Genomic DNA, 25,224 nt, shown 5'->3' with positions numbered 1-25,224 from the left:
TTCCCCCTTTATTCTATTAAAGATGGCAACTTATTTGTTGATTATTATTAGATCAACCTTACCTTCCAGAGATAAAGCTCAGTTGGCATTGATATATTTTTCATTTAATGTATTTCTTGATTCAGGTTTCTAATGTTTTCTTAGGGATATTAGCACATATGTTCATGAGGGATATTTACCTAGCACTTGCAATAAATATACTTTGTTATTCATATCACAGTTTCGTTGACATCAAAAAACTAGATATGAAATGTTCCTTCCTCCTTCATTTTAGGAAGTATTTGTGTGGAATGGCTTTATTCCATTAATAAATATTATCGAGTTCACTTGTAAAGCCATCTGAGCCAAGGATTTTCTTTGGGAGAAAAATTTTGATAACCAAGTCAATTTCTGGTTTAGTCATCTATTGCTGCATAATAAAACACACAACCATTTAGAGGATTAAAACAATAACAATTTTTATTTCTCAAATTTTTGTGAAATGTCCGATTTTGTCTAGGTTCACTCGCAGAGTTGAGCTAGGAGTCCCACGCTGGCTTCACTCTCAAGTGTGTCAGTTGGTTCTGGCTGATGGTTCAGCCTTTTCCTTCACATTTTCTTTCATCCTAGGAAGTCTCAGAAGACTGTTCCAAAAGATTAAATATGGAAGCCACATGATGTGATATTCTGTATTCTCTGGTATTCTCCTGGACCTCAGAAGTTACATGCATCACTTCTGCCACATATTATTGATCAAAGTAAGTCATGGGGCCATCCCAGATTCAGGATCTGGAGAAGAGATTCTGCTTCTGAATGGAAAGAACAAAAGAAAATTCAGAATATAAAGAGTTATTGCAGCTAGCTTTGCAAATAATCTACCACAATCAATTAAGTCTAGAGTAATTAATATCCCTTCCACATGCTAAGTATACTTAACTCTTCCTTCAGACCTCCAGATTTCATCCAGTCAGAGTATCAGGCTTAAAGTCCATGACCTCATCATATAAAAAAAATTTTTTTTTTTTTGGCTTTTTAGGGTTGCATCTGAGGATATGAAAGTTCCCAGGCTAGAGGTCGAATCAGAGCCACAGTTACAGCTGCTGGCCTATACCACAGCAACACAGCATCATACAAATCTTGTCCAGATATTGATAAAGTGCTTTGAACACAGTGTGTCAAGTGTAGCTTCTCCAGTACTACTCCTCTTCATGAAGGGACCTGTGAGCTAAAGTGACATTATCTCCTTCCATACATACAGATATAATGTTGAAAGAGGGGTAGGATGTTGGCTATGGATACCCCATTAAAAAGTCAAAGGAAAGGAAACTCATGGAACTACTTGTGTGTAGCAATTCTCTCCTCTAACCGTGTACATGTTAATTCTACCTTCTAGAGAAGTAGAGAATGATCCTTGATTAGGGCTCAGTGCTAATAGGTGAGAGGAGTTTACGAAGCCATAGTTGTCATCTCTTGCTCTTCCTCTCTGGGTGTTGGTACTGTACTCTTCATATCTTTCTTTTTTCATAGGAAATGGCTATGTTTATAGCTGAGTAACTTTTTCAGTGTACTTTCAACCTGAGGAAAGTTAGTGTCCCAGAGATTTCTTTCATTTTCCATTGTCTTTGACCCTTCTTAATACAATTGAATTGCCCTTCCTTAACAACTTTTTGGGTTTTCTATGCATCAGGTTCTAGTTCATTCCACAAGATAAAATCCATTCCCACAATCAGTTTTCAAACAGGCTTCCTTCTGCTTGGAGCAGTATGTCACAATGATGCCTTTGGGATTTTTAGATGCTCTTTTGCTCAGCTGAGATAGTACAGAAGCATCACCTTAAATCTTTCAAAGGATGATTTAAAAGATCATTGGACAACTACAAATGTAATAAATTCATTGAGTAATTTAAAAAGGGGGTTTTACACTCTTGCTGTTGATTTTATCTATGTCCTGGGGCCATTTCTTACTTTGAGAAACTTACACTAGTGAGAGAGACTGGAAATGTGGAAACATTTTATTTTCTAACCTAATGTATCCTGGGTCCATGTTTCCTCTGAATTGTTTGGAAACTATTACTGCTCTAGACTGTTTCTCTTTTCTCATACCTTATACAACTTTTTTTTTTTTTTAATGGTACTTTCAGGAGTTCCCATTGTGGCTCAGTGGGTAATGAACTTGACTAGTATCCATGAGGATGTAGGTTCGATCTTTGCCTCACTCAGTGGGTTAAGGATCCCGCATTGACATGTGCTGTGGTGTAGGTCACAGATGTGGCTTGGATCCCACATTGTGGCTGTGGTGTAGGCTGGCAGCTGCAGCTCTGATTGGACCCCTAGCTTGGGAATTTCCATATGTCACAGGTGAAGCTGTAAAAAGCAAAATAAATAAATAAATATATAAATTGTACTTTCAAACTTCTGCTTGGGAAACTTCTTAAACTTGCTTTGTTACACTCATTTTCTTACACAAAATATAGAATGAATCTTGTCCATGACTGTGGACCACCACTGTCTCAAATAGTGTTTCTGAGTGAGTTTTAAAAGGCTATCTCTTCTTGAAGACATTTGCTGACAAATACACATCTCTATGATATCTACAAATGTGAATGGCAGCCTCTGAAGTTGTACAGTGCAAAATCCAACTACGCCATTGGTTTTGCATTATTCCATTCTTAAAACCTCTGATGGCTTCTTCCCTTCACAGTTAGAAAGCAATAGAATCAAAAGTCTTTTGTATGCAGAATATATAAATAATTCCCACAAACTAATAATGTAATGAGCAAAAACATGGCTAGACTTTCTACAAAAAAAGTATATGAAAATAGCCAATAAGTACATGTATGAAAGTATCCAACATCAGGAGTTCCCACTGTGGTGCAGTGAGTTAGGAATCCCACTGCAGCAGCTTGGTTCACTGTGAAGGCACAGGTTCAATTCCTGGTCCTGCACAGTGGGTTAAATGATCTGGCATTGCCACAAGAGCAGTGTAGGTCACAAATGCAGCTCAGATTCAATCACTGGCTTGGAACTTCCATATGCTGCAGGTGTGGCCATAAAATATAGGAAAAAAAGTATTTAACATCATTAGATGCTAGAGAAATGCACATTAAAACTCCAATGAGATAGTTCTATGAACCCTCTAAAATGGCTAAATGAAAAAGGCTGACAATAACAAATGTTGGAGAGGCTATGGAAGATCCAGAATTCTCATGTTCCTGAAGGGAATAAAGAAAAATACAACTGTTTTAGAAAGCTGTTTAGGGGAGGGAGTGGGAGGGACTGGGCTTGGGGTAAATAGATGAAGAATGTTGCCTTCGGGATGTATTAGCAATGGGATCCTGCTTTGTAGCACTGGGAACTCTGTCTAGTCAATTATGATGGAACACGTAATGTGAGAAAAAAGAATGCATACATGTATGTATAACTGGGTCACCATGCTGTGCAGTAGAAAAAATATATATAAATAAATAAAAATTTAAAAAAAGAAAGCTGTTTAGCAATTTTGTTTTATTTAAAGTCAAAAATACACTTACCCTATGACCTAGCAATTCCACATTTAAATATTTACCCAAGAGAAAAGGATAGATGTGTCAGCACAATGACTTGTGTGCAATAACAGACAGAAACTTGGAATCATTCAAATAAATATTAATGAAAATAGATAAATAATTGTTGAATTTTAAACACTGGAATGCCAATTAATTAGAAGTAAAAAAAAAAAAGACTAATAACAACATGCAAAAACATGGATACATTTCAAGAAAACATATTGAGCAAACAAAGCCTTACTGACAGAATATACACTCTATGATTCCATGTGTATGAAATTGTAGAAGGGTGAAACTAGTCCATGACAGAAAAAGATTAGATTGTATGCTTCAGGAGGCAAGGTGGTGATTGACTAGAAGTGGATGTGAAGTAACTTTCAGGGGTAAAGGAAATAGTCTATGTCATGTCTGAGATGGGATTACATGGGTAAATATAATTATCAAAATTTATCAAACCTAAAACCTAATTTATCCACCTAAGATCTCTGCATTTAACTGGATATAAGTTTCACCTTAATTTAAAAAGAATCAGTGCCTGGGCCCAGTACAATCCTTCTGCTGGCTGCCTCTCTGATCTCATATCCTACTACCCTACTTCTAACTCACAGTGCCCCAGGCACCATGCCCTGGTTGTTCCTCAAACCCACCAAATGCACTCACCCATTCCCTGCACTTGTTTTTCTCAGGATAACTTCATGGCTTACTTCCTTGTTACCTTCAGGTTTCTGCTCACCTGTCATCAGGTGAGAGATTACTGACTACTCTCTCAGAAATTATATCTGTTCCTAGACTTATTCTGATGCTCTACAACTTTATTTTTCTTCTAAAATGCCTGATGCTATATTAGTATCAGGCTATATTAATAACTTGTTTATTTTCTTCTCAGACTATAATGCAAGTTTAATGACAGGGGGATTTTTGGTTTTTTTTCATCGCTGTATCCTGAGTACTTAAAACGTCTGGCACAGAATAGGCTCTCAGTAAATACCTGTTGAATGAATGAATGGTTGGATGAATGAATGAATACCTCAGCAGCTTTTCCTGGAAATATATTATCTTCTCATCTAAACATTGCCAAGAGACATTTCCCCATTGCTCTAAAATATTTTCCTGTAAGGCTGCATCTTTTCTCTGTTTGCAAGTGCCTCCCTTGCCTGTAGCACCTAGGTTTAAACTTTTTTCTTGTTATAAAGTTGCTCCTTTAGCTCATGTTTCAGACTATAATTTTGATGGTTGACTCTGTCCTTCCAGGCAGATATAGGTCACACATATGCAATTCAAGACCTTGGGCTGGAGTTCCCCTCATGGCTCAGCAGTAACAAATCTGACTAGTATCCATGAAGATGTGAGTTCAGTCCCTGGGCTCAGTGGGCTGAGGATCTGGCATTGCAGTAAGCTGTGGTGTAGGTCAAAGAAGTGGCTCAGATCTTGTGTTGCTGTGGCTGTGGTGTAGGCTTGCAGCTACAGCCTCAATTCGACCCCTGGCCTGGGGATGCCATATGCTTTGGGTGTGGCCCTAAAATGGTTTAAAAAAAAAAAGACAATGGGCCCTGTCTTCTCTCATTATCCTAATTCCAATTCAGCTGTGTGTCTAGACTCAGATCATTTAGCTGACGATCCATTTGGCAAATCAAAGTAACTAAAATGATTGGACTTACCAGGCTTTAATAAGGCCATTCAATCCTTATATGTTCTATTTAAGATAGAAAACACTGACACAAACATTCATGTACAAAAATCAGCTTAAAATATTTGAAATAAAAAAGAATCCAATATTTTCACTGGAGATGGAGGATTGGCCAGTGGATATAAGTGATGGAGAACTTTGGTTCTGTAGGTACAAATAATCATTATTAAGGACATAAATGTCTGCATAAGTACAGTACTTATATTAAATATAGTATGCTCAAGATGAATTATTCATAAAGTATTCATCTCAAACATCAAAGACTACTTCACATTTTGTAGTGAGCTCTGGGATCAAGAAAGTGGGACACTGAATTGAATCTCTTCATTATGTAAAGAGATCCTTCTTGAAAAATAATAACTTTTCCTTAAAGGTGTTAGATTCCGGCTTTATAGATGAGTTCTATAAAAGTTTTGACCTAAACATCTAAGTCAGTGGCTCCACAAAGACAAACAGATAATGGAGCAAACATGGCATATTGTTTAAATATATCAGAAAAAAAAATGAACATTTTGATTATTTCATGACGTAAATACATTCTGTGCACTGTCAAAATGAAGTAGTTATAGTAATGGATAACACTAGTGAATACTCTGTTCAACTTAACCAACATTTCCTGAGCATGTGTTAAGCATCAGGCAGAATATTATAGATACAAAATGAACCAGATGGTGTTCCTTGTGCTTAAAAGTCACACAGGTGGAAAGAAGTTGTGAAATAAGGCAGAGACATACTAAATGAGTATTATACTTGAAGTCAAACTTTGAAACACAACGTAATCAAATCTAGCATATCATCAGAAAAACACAAAGGCAGGTTCTATTTAAATGTTTCAACTGAGTCTTAAAAGATGTTTAAGGCATTCCCACAGTGGCACAGTGGATTAACAATCCGACTACAGTGGCTTGGGTTGCTGTGGAGGTGTGGGTTCAATCCCCAACCTGGTAAAGTGGGTTAAAGGATCTGGCATTGCTGCAGCTGTGGTGTAGATCACAGCTGTGGCTCAAATTCAGTCCCTGGCCTGGAGACTTCCATATGATGTGGATGCAGCCATTAAAAAAAAAAAAAAAAAAGTTTAAGACTTGGGACAAGCAGAGAATTTCAGGCAGAAGAGACATCATCATGAAATAAGGTGCGCAGGCAGGAAATTGCATGCACATTGGTGGGATGGTGGTAGCCTACTGTGATAAGAACTTAGAACTGGAGGAAGATGCAATGAGATATAAGGTTGAAAAATTATGGAGAAAAAAGTTGACCAGAAGGGCTGAGGAGTTCAGTCTTTATCACATTTTTCTTAGGAAACCACTAAAGTTTTCTGAGGGCAGTAGTGACATGGTCTTCTGTGTAAAAAAATGTTACCACCATAAAGGAGTGTTAGTTGGACTGTGGGAACAAAGAATAGAGTCTCTGCAGTTAGCTATAGATCACTATGAATGGTGATAGTTCTACTATGTACAACCAAAAAGTCTATGCTCAAGACAGTAGACACACACACACACACACACACACACACACACACACACACAAACACACACGATTGTCTGGAAGAGAATCAGCAAAGCTGGGAAGCAGAATATTACAAAAGTTAAAGACCTGGGTCTTAGAATCAGACAAAGGCCTGGCTGTATAACTGTATAACTTTTCTTAAGATACTTAAACTCTTTAATATAAAATGGAGTTAAAAGAGTTACTTTACAGTTTTGTTAAGCTATAAATTTAATAACTGATGTGAAGAATTGAAGTATACAGTAGCTAGGAGCTAATATTCTTACTATTGCCATTTTCACTCCTGTTGCCGATCTGAGACCTATCCTGAGTCCTTGAGTAATTTGGTAATAACATTTACCAGAAGGAACTTGAGGTCTACAGTCAAGAAGATAAAGCCCATGCTCTCCATGACAATTGGTTTTGCAGTTTTAACAAAATAAGTTCCATAGACAGAACCCAGAATCCTCAAGTCTGTTCCAAGTTTCATTCCCAGAAATTACTTCAATGAGTAAACACTGTCTAACTCACTTGCAGCTTCACCATGTACCTACTAACTTATTATGCTGCTCTTGCCCAGGAATGATCATCAAAGCATTTAACACAGCAAAGTTTATCAAACATATTGTTCCCTAACTGCTTGAAGTTTATCCTGTAACAGCTTCTATGACTCATGGAGAAAGCAAGCTACAAGGATTACAAGCGATTTTTCAAACCTTTTAAAAAACAGAATTTAAAAAACAACTTTAGTGGAAACAATATTTACGATAAGCAAAAATTATAATAATAATAATAAAGCAAATTAAAGAACTCAGAAAAGACAACGGATGCAATTTGCCCTCAACTCTGGTTGTTGATTCACCACATGCTTGGTGCTAAATAGAGAGTAAATAACAGAAAATATTCACTGAAAACAGTAATCCATAGGATAAAGACTGAAGAATCACAGATCTCAGCATAACAGAGAATCATCCAGAGGGTTTAATTAATCAGAAGGCCTTCATTATTGCAACTCATCTATGGCAAGTCCAACGACATGGACATTGAAGTTGGCTTTGTCCCAGGCCTCACTATCACTGGATAAGGCCTGGGTCCATAAGAGACATCTAGAGCTCTATGTCTCAACCATCTCCCTCTTTTCATACCCCATAGAAGCATATAGATCTTTGATTCCTTTACTTCTCCCTGACTCCCCTATTATTTAAATACGTAGGGTATGAGGAAATACAGGAGGGAGATGATCTGAGAAATAAGACCTTAGATGACCTTACTGAATGTACTCTGCTGAATAGACTTCCTCAAAATAGCAACAATGAAAACAGTGTTATCCCCTAAGAAATCCTGAAACACACCATAAATTTTGTAGCTTTAAAACTGTTTCAGGGGAGTTCCCGTCGTGGCGCAGTGGTTAACGAATCCGACTAGGAACCATGAGGTTGCGGGTTCGGTCCCTGCCCTTTCTCATTGGGTTAACGATCTGGCGTTGCCGTGAGCTGTGGTGTAGGTTGCAGACGCGGCTCGGATCCTGCGTTGCTGTGGCTCTGGCTTAGGCTGGGGGCTACAGCTCTGATTAGACCCCTAGCCTGGGAACCTACCTATGCCATGGGAGCGGCCCAAAGAAATAGCAAAAAGACAAAAAAAAAAAAAAAAAATCTGTTTCAGGGAAGTTCCTTTCTTGGCTTAGTGATTAACAAACCCAACTAGTATCCAGGAGGATGTGGGTTCCATCCCTGGTCTCGCTCAGTGGGTTAAGGATCTGGTATTGCTGTGAGCTGTGGTGTAGTTTGCAGACACAGTTCGGAGCTGGCAATGCTGTGGCTGTGGTGTAGGCTGGCAGCTACAGCTCCTATTCAACCCCTAACCTAGGAACCTCCATATGCCAAGAGTGCGGCCCTAAAAAGACAAAACAAAACAAAAAAATCTCTTTCAGGGAGTTCTCATGTGGCTCAGCAGTAATGCACCAAACTAGTATCTGTGAGGATGTGGGTCCGAACTCTGACCTCTCTCAGTGGGTTAAGTATCTGGTGCTGCCATGAGCTGTGGTGTAGGTTGCAGATGTGTTTTGGATTCTGCGTTGCTATGGCTGTGGTGTAGGCTGGCAGCTGCAGCTCCAATTCGACCCCTAGCCTGGGAACTTTCATATGCCACACACGAGGCCCTAAAAAGTAAAAACAAACAAAAACACTTTCAATATCTTTCTTCAGAAATAATGTATGATCTTGCATGTTTCTCCCCCCTCCATCCTCTCTGATAGTCTCATGTGTACCATGAATGCTATTCACCCATCTTCCTATTGACTTCCATCCATACCCTATACAAGTTCTCTAGCCCAGAATTCTCTCTTTCCTCATGATAACTTTATGAATAATTCTTTTTAAGTTTCACAAAGTTCCCATCTCTTCCAAGAAGACTTCACAGTTATCTTTTTCTTTTTAAATATTTCTAAGATTTTTGCTTCTAACAAGTTAGCACTGACATCACTTTGCTTTCAAAAATATCTGATTCTCCAAGTATTATAAAATCCTAGAAATCAGTAACCACAATTTTCATATTGTTACATTTCCTGAAATGCCTAGCATAATGTTTACTGCATCAGTACTGAAAATGCAAGAGCAAGTCCTAGCCTTTACCACTTACTACCCATGGAAATTTAAGTATATTATTTTATGGATGAAGAATCCATAAAAATGAGTATAATAATAGTAGCTACTTCAAAGAGGTTCTATGAGGACTCACTAATGGCGTGTGTTCAATACACGATAGCTTGTGTTGGATAAATGATAGCTTAAACAACTTCTGTGTTCTGTATGGTTGAGGTAATTATTTTCTCCAGATAACTCATTCAAATTATGTCCTCAATTTGGCCTGCAATTAAAAGCAGAAGATCCATCTGTGAGAAATAGTACCTAAGCACTTAATGACAACTCTAATCTGCAGGAAGAACAGCTCTTCTTAAGGTGATATATTGTTACCAAACCCACTTGTCTCTATGAGCAATTTACTCTGCAATGAGTATAGTATTACCTGCTGATTCCCCTGGGATTTATTGCAATGATAAATTTTCCAAGCACTGGAAAAATCTTCTCAAAAGACATTAAATAGTTATCTGATAATTTAAAGAAAACATTTGATGGAAAAATGTGAGTTTTGCTCTATTCAAATGAATTGAAGTTTCAGGACTCCCCCCAGCCCTTCAATATAGTGCCATTCTTAGGTCATATCTTTTTAACTATATTGCCTGCGACATGTTTATTTATTTATTTGCTGTGTGTGTGTGTGTGTGTGTGTGTGTGTGTGTGCTTTTTAGGGCCATACATGAGGCATATGGAAGTTCCCAGGCTATGGGTTGAATCAGAACTACAGCTGCCAGCTTATGCCGCAGCCACAGCAACACAGGATCCAAGCTGTGTTTGCAACCTACACCACAGCTCATGGCAACACCGGATCCGTGACCCAATGAGTGAGGCCAGAGATCGAAATCATACCCTCATGGAAACTAGTTGGGTTTGTTTCTGCTGCGCCACAACAGGAACTCCAGTGAGTTTATATTTAAGATCAATTTAATATGTAATCAGTAACTATTAAGATCAACCATCAGGCAAACCTATTCAATGAAATTGCATTTGTGTCTACATAACATTTCAAACCATCTATATACCTTTTTAGTTATGGAAATTATACTGTATATTGCAATTGGATTGGATAGAAGTTTATATATACATATATAAATCTTGCATTATAAAGAATATATATTTAATATATATATTCAGTTGTTCCTACTCTATCACTAACTTGCTCTATAACATTGAGCGTTTCTCATTTTTCTGCACTATGTCTCTGCTTTGTCCATGCAAAAGGAAAGATTTGAATCTCTGGAATTATAAGTTTATAAAAACAAGGAAACAGAATGAAAAGTCCATTAAATACAATAGGCTTATCCCTAGAGGCACTCACAGAGATGTGGGCAGGGTGATCCTGGTGCTCAGCTTTCCAGATTTCACTTTTTTCCTACCCACATAATCTCCTTAGTACAGAGAAAAACAGAGATGAAAACCACCTTCTTTATTAGATCTGGGTGAGGCCAACAGGCACCCAAAACATGTAGAGAGTCAGCTCTGCCTTGGCTTTAATATGGTTAGGGAGTGTTACTGGACCTTAACCTCTAATTTTTTAATGAACTGATTACCAGGCCCAGGGATCAAAGCCTCCTGTTGTTTATCTTTACTCTTTTAGTTTAATGACTTCTGACACTCTGTCAGATTGTCCTAAAGACCCAGATGCAGTTTTGATTGCCATTCAAGATGAGACAGACAGTAGACAACTCACAGGCTCTGTAATGTGCTACTATGAACCTAAGGGGGGGGCGGGCAGATGGAGAACAGCATCTTCCTTGTCTAAAAGGATTATCCCTAATCCTTATTTACCCTAAGGAACCTGAGACTCAGAGACAAAACTGGTTTACTTGTTCTGGGCACTGGTCAAGCAGGGAAGCAGAGTTTCCTCAAAGCATTTTCCTGGAGAACACTGCTTGAAAAACACATATCTTTTATTTCTCTTCCCACTGATGCTCCTCTTGGAATCCTAGGAACTAATAATCTTTCCTCTCTTTAGGATTATAACAAGTATAGAGAGAGAAAAGATGGAAAGAAGCAGCTTTATTGATGGCTGCTCAATTAAACACAAAATACAGAACTTTTTGATAAGTTGGATTTGAAACTGTGGCCAGGATCTTGGGCCAAGCTAGGACCGTTTTAACACTTCACCTCAAATGTAGACATTGGCATGAGCGGAAAGAGTAGGGTTTGATTAATTTATCCAAATGGCAAGGAAGAACCAGGAAAATGGTCCGCCTTCAACAAGTGGAGGAATATCTGCCCCTGTTTGTCTGATTCATGATGGGAGGAAGAGTTTGAGAAATGTGTGTCCCCTCTTATAAAACAAGGGACAGAAAATTCAAGAGGGATGGAGAATGAGAAAAGTACTCATGTTGCAATTCCATATATTAATCATACTGCAAGTGAAGTTACCCTATTGGGCATGAGGTTCGAATTTCAAATCACCTACACTTGTTCCCTGAGTAGAAATAAAAATGGGTGGAAAGAAACAGAAGTGTCCACTACAATCATGTGCTTTATGGGGAGCAGAGTAAAAGTGTCTCTTCTATGGTAACATAAGAAAGGAAGAATCTATTCCTCCTTCTGGAAGTTTTTACTTTAGGTCTTTGTTTCTTTCCTGTACTATGGCATGAAGCCTCTTAGTTTGCTTCTCATGATTCTTTTTTGTTTGTTTGTTTGTTTAGGGCCACATTCAGCAAATTCCCAGGCCAGGAGTTGAATCAGAGCTGCAGCTGCTGGTCTAAAATACAGCCACAGCAATGCCAGATCTGAGCTTTGTCTGTGACCTACACCACAGCTCATGGCCAGGCTGGATCATTAACCCACTGAGTGGGGCCAGGGATTGAACCAAATCCTTATGGATACTAGTCGGGTTTGTTACCACTGGGCCACAAGGGGAACTCCATGATGCTTTTTTGTTTGTTTGTTTTGTTTCTTTTTTTTTTTTTTTTTTTTTTTTGTCTTTTTGCTTTTTCTTGGGCCGCTCTCACGGCATATGGAGGTTCCCAGGCTAGGGGTCCAATCAGAGCTGTAGCCTTGGCCTACGCCAGAGCCACAGCAACGCAGGATCCGAGGCGCGTCTGCAACCTACACCACAGCTCAGGGCAACGCCGGATCGTCAACCCACTGAGCAAGGGCAGGGGCCGAACCTGCAACCTCATGGTTCCTAGTCGGATTCGTTAACCACTGCACCACGACGGGAACTCCATTGATGCTTTTATTTTATGTTTCTCACAGCATGAAGGAGGGTCTTCTCTTCAGGATATTAAATAATACCTCCAACTTTCTACCAAGATTTCAATATTTCCTTGAGAAAGTCACTCACTCTTCCTGTGCCTCAGTTTCCTTTAAATGGGGAATGATGGTGATTGTGTTGCCAAAATTCAGCCTATGTCCACCAGGGTATAATACAAACACCAAGAAAGAGTTTTGGGTGAAGTGGAAAGGAGTAGTTTTTATTGTTTTACCAGGCAAAGGAGGCCACAGAAAGCTAAAGCCAAAATGAAACTGACAGCACTAATGGCCTGAACCTAGCCAGAACCCACATGCCGGAACTGGAACACAGACAAAACCCAGACTGGGACTTGAACCCATGGTTTTAAATTAGAATCATTCACCCTGTGTCTGGACTCACTAAGGTTCAGGTTCTTTATGTCTCTGCACAGAAGGAATTCAGCAGGAGACAACGTGATAGGCAAGAAATAGATTTACTAAGATAGGACACTTGTGAGAGATGCAAGCAGGCAGGCACAGAAGCTCTGCCCCAAGGATCCAATGGGCTACAGTTTTATCTTCCAAGGGAAGTAGGAGTTGGAAAAGATTGCCTCTTCCTTTCTGGGAGTGGTAGCTCCTCCTTGGTATCCTGTAAGGTGTGTATTCAAATCAGCAGGAGGGCAGTCCTCAAACTCCTGCTCTTGGTCTGAATCTGAATGCAGGCCTCATCCCATCCCCCACCCAATGACCTGAGGCACCTCCACTAGTCAAGCAAGCCTGCCTTGTTCTGATGGCTTTTTTGAGCAATTTATTAACTTATAGTGATCTCCCAAAGTCCCCTAAATTTCCCTCTTTATCTATGGTTGCTTATTGGAACTTCTACAACTACCTGTGCCTGCTCCATCTCTCTCATAGATTGTGCCCTCCTATGGGAGGGGATAGGAAGGGGTCTTATAGTTTGGGAAAATAGGGGCCACAGATAAGAATCAGGGTAGATGCAAGCTTTCATTCTTCCTCAAAGCAGGTGTTTGGTACCCCCGGGACCGGTTCTGGTGGTACTGAGGGTATCAGACCATAAATTTATTTCTGGAATCAAGAATCGTTCACCAAATAGTTAATATCTTCCATTTGTTGGAAGTTTTAGTTCTGAAGAAGAGCTCAAAAATAGTGTTATGTATATTCCTCGAAGAGGTACCAGGACCCTGCCCCAAGGCTGCATGATTGTATCTTGACTGCTCCTCCCCTCTCTCTGCATCCTCACACTTCCCAGATTAGTAAAGGTTTGAACCTGCCCTTTGGAACTCAGGGAAGGTCATGGAAGCTAAATAAGCCTCTTTTCTATAAACAAGAAATGGGGGAACCAACACAGAAAGGCTTTTTGTGCCCTGGAGCCCCACAGGGTCTTGCTGGGTTTCATTTGCTTTGCAAGTTTTTTGTGAAGGTTAAATGAGTTGATATCATACATAACTAATAAGTGCTAGTTATTAGTCTCTTCATTATATTTGTCTTCTGCTGTTTTCTTAGCTACACCTGGTTCAGTCCATGGTATTCCAAACAGTGGGTACAATATTGCTGCACTCCCTAGAGAAACATGGGCTTGAGCCTGGAAGTACTTAGCTCATTCATTAATTTTAACACCAACCTATAGACCTCGGCTGGCCCAGGACACAAGACCCCAAAGATGTGCATTGGGTTCTCCAATTGAGTCTCAAGTCTCTCTGCAAACATGGCTTAGGCCATAGTGTTGCAGAGCTAACTACTGATCATCTGGAACAGATGCACTAAGATAGCAGAATTAGAGACTGAAATCGTGGATTGAATCTTTTGGAAACAGTCACTACAGCCATGAAATTGTCATCAACTGAGTGCAAAAAACAAAGCCAAAGGAAAATATGCAAAGAATATCTATATTTAGGGCAATGGCCTTTAAGGGTCTATGTGTTTTAAACCAAACATGAATATGGTCTCAAGTGTTCCCACAGCTAACTTAAGAGGTGACGAGGGTGAACCATTATAATGTCAAGATAAAATGGTTTGTCCAAAGTCACACAGTGAGTTGCGTGGCTACAAATAGAACCCAGGTTTCCTAAACCCCTGCCAAAGTCAGGTGTGGTAGAACGGGAGGATGTCTTGCTGTGGCTGACACAAAGGTGAACTTTCAAGTTTTGGTCTTTGGAGAGGAAATGCCTTTCCCTGCTCACCTCACTACTTTTAAGCTCTTGGCAGAAAGACCCTGAAAACATAGAAAATATTATTAGTGTTAGAAAAGTGCCAATCTCAGCTAAGCTCTGTTGAGTCAGTAATTCAACATAAGAGGATTGGTAGAGAGGGTAAGAATAAATAACTTCTAAGGTTCTCTGAGCATTTAAATTTATGATCTATAAAACTCCATCCATAAAAGGGAAAAAAATTTGGACATGTAAAATTACAGGCAAGTTCCACCCAAGGCTTAGTCATTAGCAAGGGAGTTTTTCATAAATATAAGGGGGGGGTTATATCTGGGTTTTTAAGTGTTTCAAATATTGCAGATCCTTACTAAGTGAAAGGCACTATGCAAAGAACTTGATAGGTACTTGCTTTTACCTTATTAAGCTTAGAATCTAGAGAAAAAATTCAACCCTGAAAGTTGCTTAGTGATACAATTCAGATTTTTTTTTCTTTTTCCTTTTTTCCTCAAGTTACATTTATGTAAGACAATAGAACATATGCCAGAGGAACCTAATCCTCTGTCATGCCTATTAAACATTGTAGCTAATATATTCCTTAACAAATTCTTTATGAAGAATGTTGGTTTCTCAATGGAGCTAAAGTACATATAAGGATCTTTAGCAAGCAAGAGATATTTTGTCTTTAAGGAGTTTACTAACATATCAAAAATGTTTTGCTTGTCATTTTTTTAAGCAATAAAACTACAATGAGAAAAATATGAAAAAGAAAAAGAGTCACCCCTTAATCCCGCCACTCTAACACTCTCTAGTCGCATTTAATTTCTTTTGTTCATCTCTCCTTTTCTGGTGGATTCTTAAATATATTGGGACCTGGGAGTTGATCTTTGAACTTATCATCTTTTCTTTTTTCTCTTTTTTTTTTTTGTCTTTTGTCTTTTTAGGGCCACACCCATGGCATATGGAGGTTCCCAGGCTAGGGGTCGAATTGGAGCTGTGCCGGCCTACACCACAGCCACAGCAACGCAGATCCAAGCCTCATTGGCAACCTACACCACAGCTCACGACAACACCAGGTCCTTGACCCACTAACTGAGTGAGGTCAGGGATCGAACCCGCAACCTCACGGTTCTTAGTTGGATTTGTTTCTGCTGCGCTACGACCAGAACTCCCTGAGCTTTTCATCTTTTCTATCTTAACTTTCTCCAAAAAGACCTCACCTAATCTCTTGGTTTTATGTGCTATCTGCATACTGATGACACCTAAATTTCTAATTCCAGGAGTTCCCATTGTGGCTCAGCGGCCTAAGGACCTGATGACTCTGTGAGGATGCAGTTTCAATCTCTGGCCTTGCTCAGTGGGTTAGGGATCTGGCACTGCCACAAGCTGCAGTTGCGGTCATAGATGCAGCTTGGATCCAGTGCTGCTGTGGCTGTGACACAGGCCACAGCTGCAGCTCCAATTCAAGCCCTAGGCTGGGAACTTCCATATGCAGCAGATGTGGCCATAAAAAGACAAAAATATACATATAATTCCAGCCTTGTTTTTCAGCCATTCATTTATAGTTCTCCCTCCTTACCCTCTGGCAACCATTAATATGTGCTCCAACTCTTTAATTTGGTCATTTTGAGAATGTTATTTTAATGATATCATATAGTATGAAATGTTTTGAAATTAGCTTTTTTAAAAAAATTCAGCACTAGTCCTTTGAAACCCATTCAAGTTGTTACGTATATCAATTGTCCATTCATTTTCACATTATGTATGTACCACAGTTTCTTTAAACGCTTTCCCATTGAAATATATTTGAATTGTTTATAATTTTTAGCTATTACAAATAAAACTTACAAATAATGTTCTATGAACATTCATATACATTTTTGTGTAGACATACATTTTCATTTCTTTGGGATAAACCCCCAGGAATATGATGGCTGGGTTGTATATTAAAAATGTATTTAGTTTTCTAAGAAACTACCAGATTATTTTCCAGGGTAGCTCTATCATTTTACATTCCCATCAGCAATGTATGAGATCCAATTCCTCCACAGCCTTTCCTACACTTGGTAATGTCTGTCTGTTTGACTATAGTCATTCTAACTGAGTATATAGAGGTATCTCATTGTCAGGTTCTCATTTCCTTAATGATTAATGATGTTGAAAATTTTTTTATGCTTTTATTCGCCATTTTTATACTCCTCTTGATGAAATGTCTTCTCGTGTCTTTTGCCCATTTTCTAATTGTATTTTTTGGGGTAGTTCTTTATATGTACTAAGTAAGTCTTTTGTCAAATATGCGGTTTGCAAATATTTTCTTTCTGTCTGTAACTTGTCTTTTCATTCTCTTTTCAGAGAATTTTGCAGATTAAGAGTTAAAAATCTTACTCAACTGTATTTATTCTAGTATTTCTCAATTGATTTTTACCATGATTGCCTTTTTTGCCCATGGTTAGTATCTTAAGATTACTAGTATCTGAAACACAAATTTAGAAATGCCATATCAACCATTTTCTTACTTCCACCTCCAAGTATATCTATCTGATGCACCCAATTCTCTCAGGGCCCTACGTTCTACTAGGGACAAGGAACTAATCTGAAAATCAAATTTATGGCAGCAAGTTGGTGTAAGAATGCACCATGTCCCCAGTGTATTCTGTCAGAGGTTCTCTAGAGGCAAACTTAAACAAGAAATATCTGGGGAGTTCCTGTTGTGGCTCAGTGGGTTGCAAACCTGACTAGTATCCATGAGGATGCAGGTTCAATCCCTGGCCTCGCTCAGTGGGTTAAGGATCCAGTGTTGCTGTGAACTATGGTATAGGCAGCAGACACGGCTTGGATTCCATGTGGCTGTGGCTGTGGTGTAGCTGCAGCTCCAATTTGACCCTTAGCCTAGGAAGTTCCATATGCTATAGGTGTGGCCCTAAAAAGCAAAAAAGAAAAAAAAAGAAAGAGGAGAAGAAGGAGAGGGAGAAAGAGGATAAGGAGGAGAAGAGAAAGAAGAAGAGATTTGGAAGGTAGGATTTTTTTTTTTTTTTTTTTTTTTTTTTTTTGTCTTTTTAGGGCCATACTCGTGGCATATGGAGGTTCCCAGGCTAGGAGTCAAATCAGAACTATAGATGCTGGCCACAGCCACAGCTACAGCAATGCCAGATCCAAGCAGCATCTGCAACCTGCACCAAAGCTCACAGCAACGCTGGATCCTTAACCCACTGAATGAGGCCAGGGATCGAACCTGCATCCTCATGGATACTAGTAAGATTCATTTCTGCTGAGTCACGATGGGAATTCTGAAGGTAGGAATTTTAGTCTCCATGTAAGCTGGTTGGAAAAAGACTTCAGTTTGCTAAAAGAGAAACACTAGCTATGGGTTCTAATCCTAGATTTGCCGCTAATTGTTAACTTTGAATAAGCTACTCCATTCTGGGCCTGAGTTTCCTCATTTGTAAAAATGAAAAGGCAAATTTAATATTCCATAATAGTAAATCACACCAATATACCAGCCGATTGCAAATACGAATCTCATCTGTGTTGGAGGTGTTGTACAATTCTACTTGGAAGCTCTTAAAGAGGGATGATTTGAGCATTGGGTGTATTTAAATAACCCCTAAAACCCCTCTGGGGTAAGTTTTTCCGTAGCACTTTTCTAGTAAGAACGCAAGGTGTTTTCACTCTGTTTCTTCTAGGATCAAAGTGTTGAAGAAATCCCATGTCAAGATACTCTGAAATCTACACACTGGTTCCCTGATGTTTTATTTCTAATCTAAACCAACAATGAAAATAAATAATCAGGAATAAATTAGGACAGAATGAAACCATCTTCCCTAAAGTTAAATGGAGCCTGAGGGTAGGGAGGGTACAGGAATGAGAGAAGAGGAAGAGGAAGTTAATGAAAAGGTTAGGATGATGATTAATAAGCCAGTGGCAGTTACACATCTATCCCACAAAAAAGAGTAATATCAGTGTGCAATTAATTGCAACAGCATCTTTGCTTAGAAGGAATTTTACACAAAAAAGTACATCACCTAGGCAATTTGGAATGCTTCAAAAGGGGCTTTTTTCCCCAACCTGCCATCCAAAGACAGAGGAACAAAGAACGCTGTACACACGTGGAGCAAAAAGAAGGGTGGAAGTGACTGTCAGTCTAACAATGTTGATATCCTGGTGCTGGGGGAGAGAGGGGCAGCAATGTGAGTGCAAGAGACAGGTACACAGAAGTCTAAGAAAACAGACAGTGAGGGTTGATAGGGAAGTGCAGCATCACAAAATCATGCGGATATTTAGAAAACTCATTGGTTAATGGATCAGTAAAAGTTTAGCAATCTCAGACCTGAAAGGATTTGGAAAGTAATGTTGCCAGCCACCTCTCCCTTTTTCCTGTGCTCAAATTTCTTTTCAATACCATCTCCCATTCATTCTTCCATTTACTCAGCATTTATTTTTTAGAATTCCTACTATGGGCCAAATACTACCATTGATCCTGAAAACAATGACATTATTAACGCACAATCCTTTCCATCAAGGAGCTGTCATTCTAAACCATTCCAGTCTAGATTAGACAACAAAAGAAATAGTTGCAAAATAATGTGATGTGCTTTTTCAGCGGTATCTACTGGAGGCTCTTGAAAGCAAAAAGGAAGAATGCTTATTTCTGCCTGGGTGAGTGGGAAGCTCACAGGATGGAGATTTGTGGTTTAGGAGGGTAGGATTAGAAAAGGCTTCTTAGGATTATTTAAATCTAGAATTTCCCTTGGGTATCTAACAGCACTAGTTTTGTTCTCTCTGAGGTATTCTTATAACCTCCCTAGGGTGCTAGATAATGCTTGTATATTTGGCTATTTTCATTTTCACATGATTTTCCCACGAAGATTTTGTTGTTTCCTCTTTCAGACATGACCCACGACCTCAGGCTGGCCTCATTAACTCATCCATATGGCACCTTAAAAGACAGTCCTCCCTAGGGAGATGCATGCATTGGGATTGCTGGTCCCCAGTTACTGCATTCCCACCAGCCCTGGTCCTTTCTGCAGAGCTAAGATGCAAGCAACTTGCAATCCATGTTGAGGGAAATATTTATGCTTACAGCCAGTTTGGCTTCTTCCAAAGTCGTGTGGTTTGAATCTGTCCATAGAAGAATTAAGAGATGCTTTTGAATGTTATTAGAGAAGAAACCCAGTTAGTTTCTCAGGATATTCATCTGGGAAATTTTCAGCAAGAATGCATTTCAGATGGTCTCAAAAAAAAAAAAAAACTTGAAAAATTAATGTCCTTTACAGAAGTTAGTTGTGGGTGGGTGGGAGAGAGATATAAATCTGGAGTAGATCGAGATGGCTTAGTAATGGCAAAGCCCTTTCACTTCTGAATCTTTGTCTTTCTACAATGACATTTGCAATCCTAATGCCATTACACAGAGGCAGGAAAATGTAGCTATATTTACATGAGATTTAGCAAAGTTAAAAGCCCTCATCTGCTAAAAGTTTCTCTCTCTACTGGCCCTCTCTACAGTTTAACCTGATACATTTCTCCTTTAGGTGTACACATCTTGAGTTATTTGACCCAAACTCACAACCTTACATTTAGAAGGAGAATACTGAAATATGCATTTAACTACATGTAAAATCATTAGCACAATACTATGCATGGAGCCAGAGTGTACTGTTCTTACTAAATAATGACGATAGTTTATTCCTTCATTTGCTGAATTAAATATCTGAACTTCCAGTTTATTTCCAGTATTGTGCTTAAAAGATAAACTAAGACACAGTTTCAGCCTTAAAGCTCTCAGAGCCCCGGAGGAAAGAGAGCTCTATAAAATGATGACTGCAGTACACTGCAGCAAGTAATGATAATGCAGGGAACCACAAGTATGATGGAAGAACATTGGCAGAGCTAGAGACAGGGAGGGGTGTGTGATAACTGACTCCTAGAAGTCAGTAGGAATTGCTGTTTTGTGGTTCCTGGGAGTTGCAGAAGTTCTTCATCACTGGGAGAATTACAGGCTGGAAAGAAAAAGACAACAGGGCATCAGCAAATCCAGAGTGGCCAGCAGGACGGCAGAGGCTTGTTTGAGATGAGTGCATTTGGGGCAGGAGTCCTGAGCACTGGATACTCAGGTAAGAGACTGACCCTATCTCTGCAGCAAAGACACCTAGATAAATGGTAGGGAATCCAAATTCCAAAAGAACACTGAAGTCATCCTCTGGTTGTTTTAAAGTATCCCTACGTTCCATTCTCCTCAGAAAGCAGTGATGAATCACCAAGTACAGATTATTTCCATTCCCACCTTTGTATTTCATCAACACATACCTGTGAGGATCTACATGAATGGGAGCTAATTTTTTTTTAGCAATTATCATTTATTTATCAATATTATTATAATACTTTATCATAACATTATCATAAGGCTTTAAAATTATAATTTATTAAATATACTTTTTCCGAACAATAAATCAGTGAGTTTGGAATTACTAACCTCCTTTTTTTATGTTATATGAAGACCGAAGCTTAAAAAAGTTAAATTGTCTGAGATAATATAACTGAAACAGGAATTCAGACCCAAAGCCTGTGTGTGTGTGTGTGTGTGTGTGTGTGTGTGTGTATTTTCCATGATGCCATAATACTTCACAAGTTTTGGAATCAGGCCTATTTGGATTTAAGTTAATAAAAATATTTTTTTTTCTTGTCCTTGTGTGATTTTTGTTTTTATTTACCTTTATTTTATTAATAAGGTCTTTGGATGGTGTGTTTTATTATGAATCCTACATAAATATTTGCTTTGTTCATTTGCCTATTTTGACTTTCTTGAGAAAGTGTTCATAGTTTATTGAAATTATTGCCAGTACTCCAAAATGCAAAGTTCTAGTCAGTTCAACACTTCCACTGGGCAAATACCATGTTTTCAAAACCAGTGAATACTTTAGATATCCCTCTTGCCCTGATTCATGGTTTTTAACATGTATTTAACATGTGGTTTAATTCCTTTACATGATACATACTACACTTTCACATATTAACAAGCCACATAGTTGCCATTTTTAAAAAATTATAACAGTATAGTTGATTTATAATGTTCCTTCAGTTTCTGCTGTACAGCAAAGTGACACAGCCGCCTTCACACCTCAGTTTTTTGTTTTTTGTTTTTCCAGTCAAGTTCTTACTCAAACAACTGGATACATTTCCTGTGCTGTACAGCAGGACTCCATTTTTAATGGTTGTGTGTTTCACCCATTTCCATATTATCGGAAGCAGAGGATCCAAGGGCAGAAGAGATGAAGCAGTCTGGTTCTGAGCCCTGAGTAGGAGAACTTCTGTGATCCCAAGTCCTTGAATGGAATTTTTTGAGGCCATCAGAATACTGTCCAATACTAGACTATTAATACCATGAAGCCAGGAGTATTCCCAGTTATGTTCAAAGATGTACCCTCAGGAAACTAATGAGTCCTGGAAATCCACAGATACTTCACAAGTATGTTAAATGACTGAGTGACCATTAAATACTGAAGGAAACCCAAGAATGCAGAAGACAGATTTTGATGTCGATGTGTGCACCTGGTTGGTTACAAATTGGAGGCCACCAATTCAGATGTGAAGTAAATTTACCTTTTCTGTTTAACAACTCAGCCTAAACTGAATTTCAAGCCTCTCTTCTGGTAGTGTGGCAGAAACTTTATGTTTCTTTTCCTTTTCCCAGTTTGTGTCTAAGATTTGATGAGAGCTTCCATAGGCCAAGCCCCAGCGGCAAGGATGCCGTGTGGATCTCATTTATCTATCTATGCACATTAGTCATCACTGCGGTGACCTTTGATCCTCTCTCTGCAGCTCCTCCAGAAGTGGAGCCCAGTCTGCCCCTTCTTTCTTGAGCATAAAGTCGCAGGAATCCTTGCCCTGCTTTTGCCATTTCTTAAAGACAATCTTTGGACCTCTCTGCATCCACACCCTCTCTGAGGTCTTGTCATCTTTCCTAGGCTCGGTCTGCAGTACTGGATCCATCCTCTGTTTCTTAGAGCACCACAGCCCTCATATGGACTATGCCAGAGAGGAAAGGTACAGGTCCATACCCACAGAACTTTTTTCTCATCAATTCCCCTGCATCACTCCTTCCTTTCCCAAGCCTGGAAGAATATTTTTCTTGTGTAGGAAGGGGAACACCTCACTCTTTTCAATCCATATATTTTCCAAATATTTTAGGCTCTCCTCTAACCCCTTCCTGCAGACTTTTGGGAAACAAAGCCAGGATCAAGAGGTTCGCAAGCTTCCTGCCCTTTCCCAGAATGATGAATGCAGATAACTAACGTTTTATATAGAAAGAAGGGAAATGGGGAAATATTAAGGTAAAAGTGTTAATATTTCAAAAGCATTATTTTACTACATTTTCTTCTAGTAAACCTTTGCATTCCTATGAAAAACAAGAATTTTTCCTTTCATCTCATATTTCAAGAATTTCATTTGTTTTATCTTTACTCCCTCCCCAAAAGATTAGGATCTGAGTCTGTCCTAAATTGGGCTCTCCAGAGCAATAGTATTGCAGTCAAAGCAAACCCACACAAAAGCAAACTAGTCTGTGTAATGGAGCTAACAAACCACAAATCAATTGCCAAACTGGTTGATGTGATTAACACTGGAATTGAGAAGCCAGTTCACCTTCTGGGACAAGAGGTGAGCACTCTGTGGTTAGTTAGATTTTACTCAAGTCCATTGGCTTCTTTTCATAAGGAATTTACCAAGAACCTGAATTCATGTCAATATTTTAGTAGTTATTTTATAACAGGATTTCTTGTGGGTCAGCCTGCACATCAGTGTCCATTCTTAGATGGCATATTTCAAGAAAGTCTAAGAGGCCATCAGTTTAAATGGCTCTGTGTAGGGCCAGTTTTATGCAATTCTTTCTCTGCTGTTAGGCAGTTTTTGTGCTGTAGACATGGGCCTGGATTGATAAGGCATGGTCTGCAGATGGCAAACATACTGCTCTGTGTTGCCATCACCATCATTTTCTCCATCCTCTACTCTGTGTAAGGAAGTCCCATACCCATTGATTAGAGATTCCCGTGCCTCTTTATTCAGTCCTTCAGTCATTTCTCCCACTAAACCTAGAAGCCCTCTCTCTCTGAGTCACAACACAGATCATTGAGCCTTTTTCTATCACTGCTACCACATCAAAGGTCTTTCTCATGCTGGACATCTCCATAGGCTGGCGATTCTCTTTGAGTTGTGGCTGGGAAGAAGAACTTGATCCCACAAACTGGTCTAGATGGTATCCAAAGCAGCTCACCTCTCAGCTCAAACACACGCTTTATGTGGTAAAGAACCTCATGGACTTCATTACTGAATCTTACAGTTCAAGCCCTTTTCATAAAGAATAACTGGAAATAGCTTGCTTAATATTTTTTGCATCTTACTGTTTCTGTAATTCTAATTTTCTTTTCTTTCTTTCTTTTTTTTTTTTTTTTTTTTTTTTTTTTTTGTCTTGTTGTCTTTTCTAGGGCCTCACCTGGGGCATATGGAGGTTCCCAGGCTAGGGATCAAATCAGAGCTGTAGCCACGGGCCTACACCAGAGCCACAGCAACGCGGGATGCAAGCCACATCTGGGACCCACACCACAGTCACCGCAACACCAGATCCTTAACCCACTGAGCAAGGCCAGGGATCGATGCCAAAACCTCATGGTTCCTAGTCGGATTCGTTAACTACTGAGCCATGATGGGAACTCCAGGCCTTTTGTTTTCTTTGCCACAATCTGGGAGAAACCAGAGGCTTCTGAGAAATCACCTTTTACTTCCCAATGGGCTTTACATTACATACTTGAGTAGTTTTTGTTTGAATTAAGGCATTATATCTCTAGAGTACTTCTTCGAAGTGTGTCTCCGAAAGGGTAAAATTTTATCTTCCTTCAGATAGTATGTTATCCTGGAGAAAACAAGTGAAGTGCAGCCAACAAATGTGGGCTTCAATTCCAGCTTCGTCACTTACTGGCTGAGTGGTTTTTGTTTGGCAAGTTCCAACTTAAATCTCTCTTTATCTGTAAAATGAGACTAATAGTTATGTCTGTGTCATAGGTTGTAAAGATTAAGTAAAATAATATCTGTGAGTAACACGTTGTAAACTCTGAGTTGAAAGATCATCTGTTCATTATTACAGCCCACACTTTGCATCATTAGGCATTCTGCTTATGACTCACAATCTTCATTTTTACCCCAGCTCTTACCAAGATCACCTATGATCACATCATACATATGGATGCTCATCCAACAACCTTGTGTTAAGCTCCTTGACCCTCAATTTTCCTTCCACTTCAATAAATGAATTTCAATGACTGAACCTGGATTTTAATGCCCTTGTCTCTGGAACGGTTAGTTCCAGTATTCTAAGGCCTGACTACCACATCCTATCCTTCTAGCCATTATATTCCCTGATGTCAACCTGTTCTTCCACATCCTTGAGACTTTTTTTCCTTAAACTTTTCCTTTTTTTTTCCCTCATCACTTTCTTTATGGTTTTTATTTTTCCTACTCAGTCTACATCTCTAGTGAATCTCTTATATT

The 25,224-nt window shown here is 39.1% G+C and overlaps 1 long non-coding RNA gene across 1 annotated transcript in view; it reads right to left on the bottom strand.

The window, feature by feature from the left end:
* Positions 1–432: 432 nt before the first annotated feature.
* LOC100518120 (uncharacterized) overlaps positions 433–25,224 on the bottom strand; it is a 52,454-nt gene continuing 27,662 nt past the window's right edge. The window contains exon 2 of the long non-coding RNA XR_001303421.3: positions 433–788. This is a non-coding gene — a long non-coding RNA (uncharacterized LOC100518120). The remainder of the gene's footprint in view (positions 789–25,224) is intronic.

Source organism: Sus scrofa, chromosome 4, assembly GCF_054392235.1.
Source record: "Sus scrofa isolate SSC_HxYL_T2T_F1_AM1 chromosome 4, Sscrofa_HxYL_maternal_Yorkshire_Landrace_v2.0, whole genome shotgun sequence".
Classification (NCBI taxonomy): domain Eukaryota; kingdom Metazoa; phylum Chordata; class Mammalia; order Artiodactyla; family Suidae; genus Sus; species Sus scrofa.
This window is presented reverse-complemented; position numbering and strand designations above follow the sequence as displayed.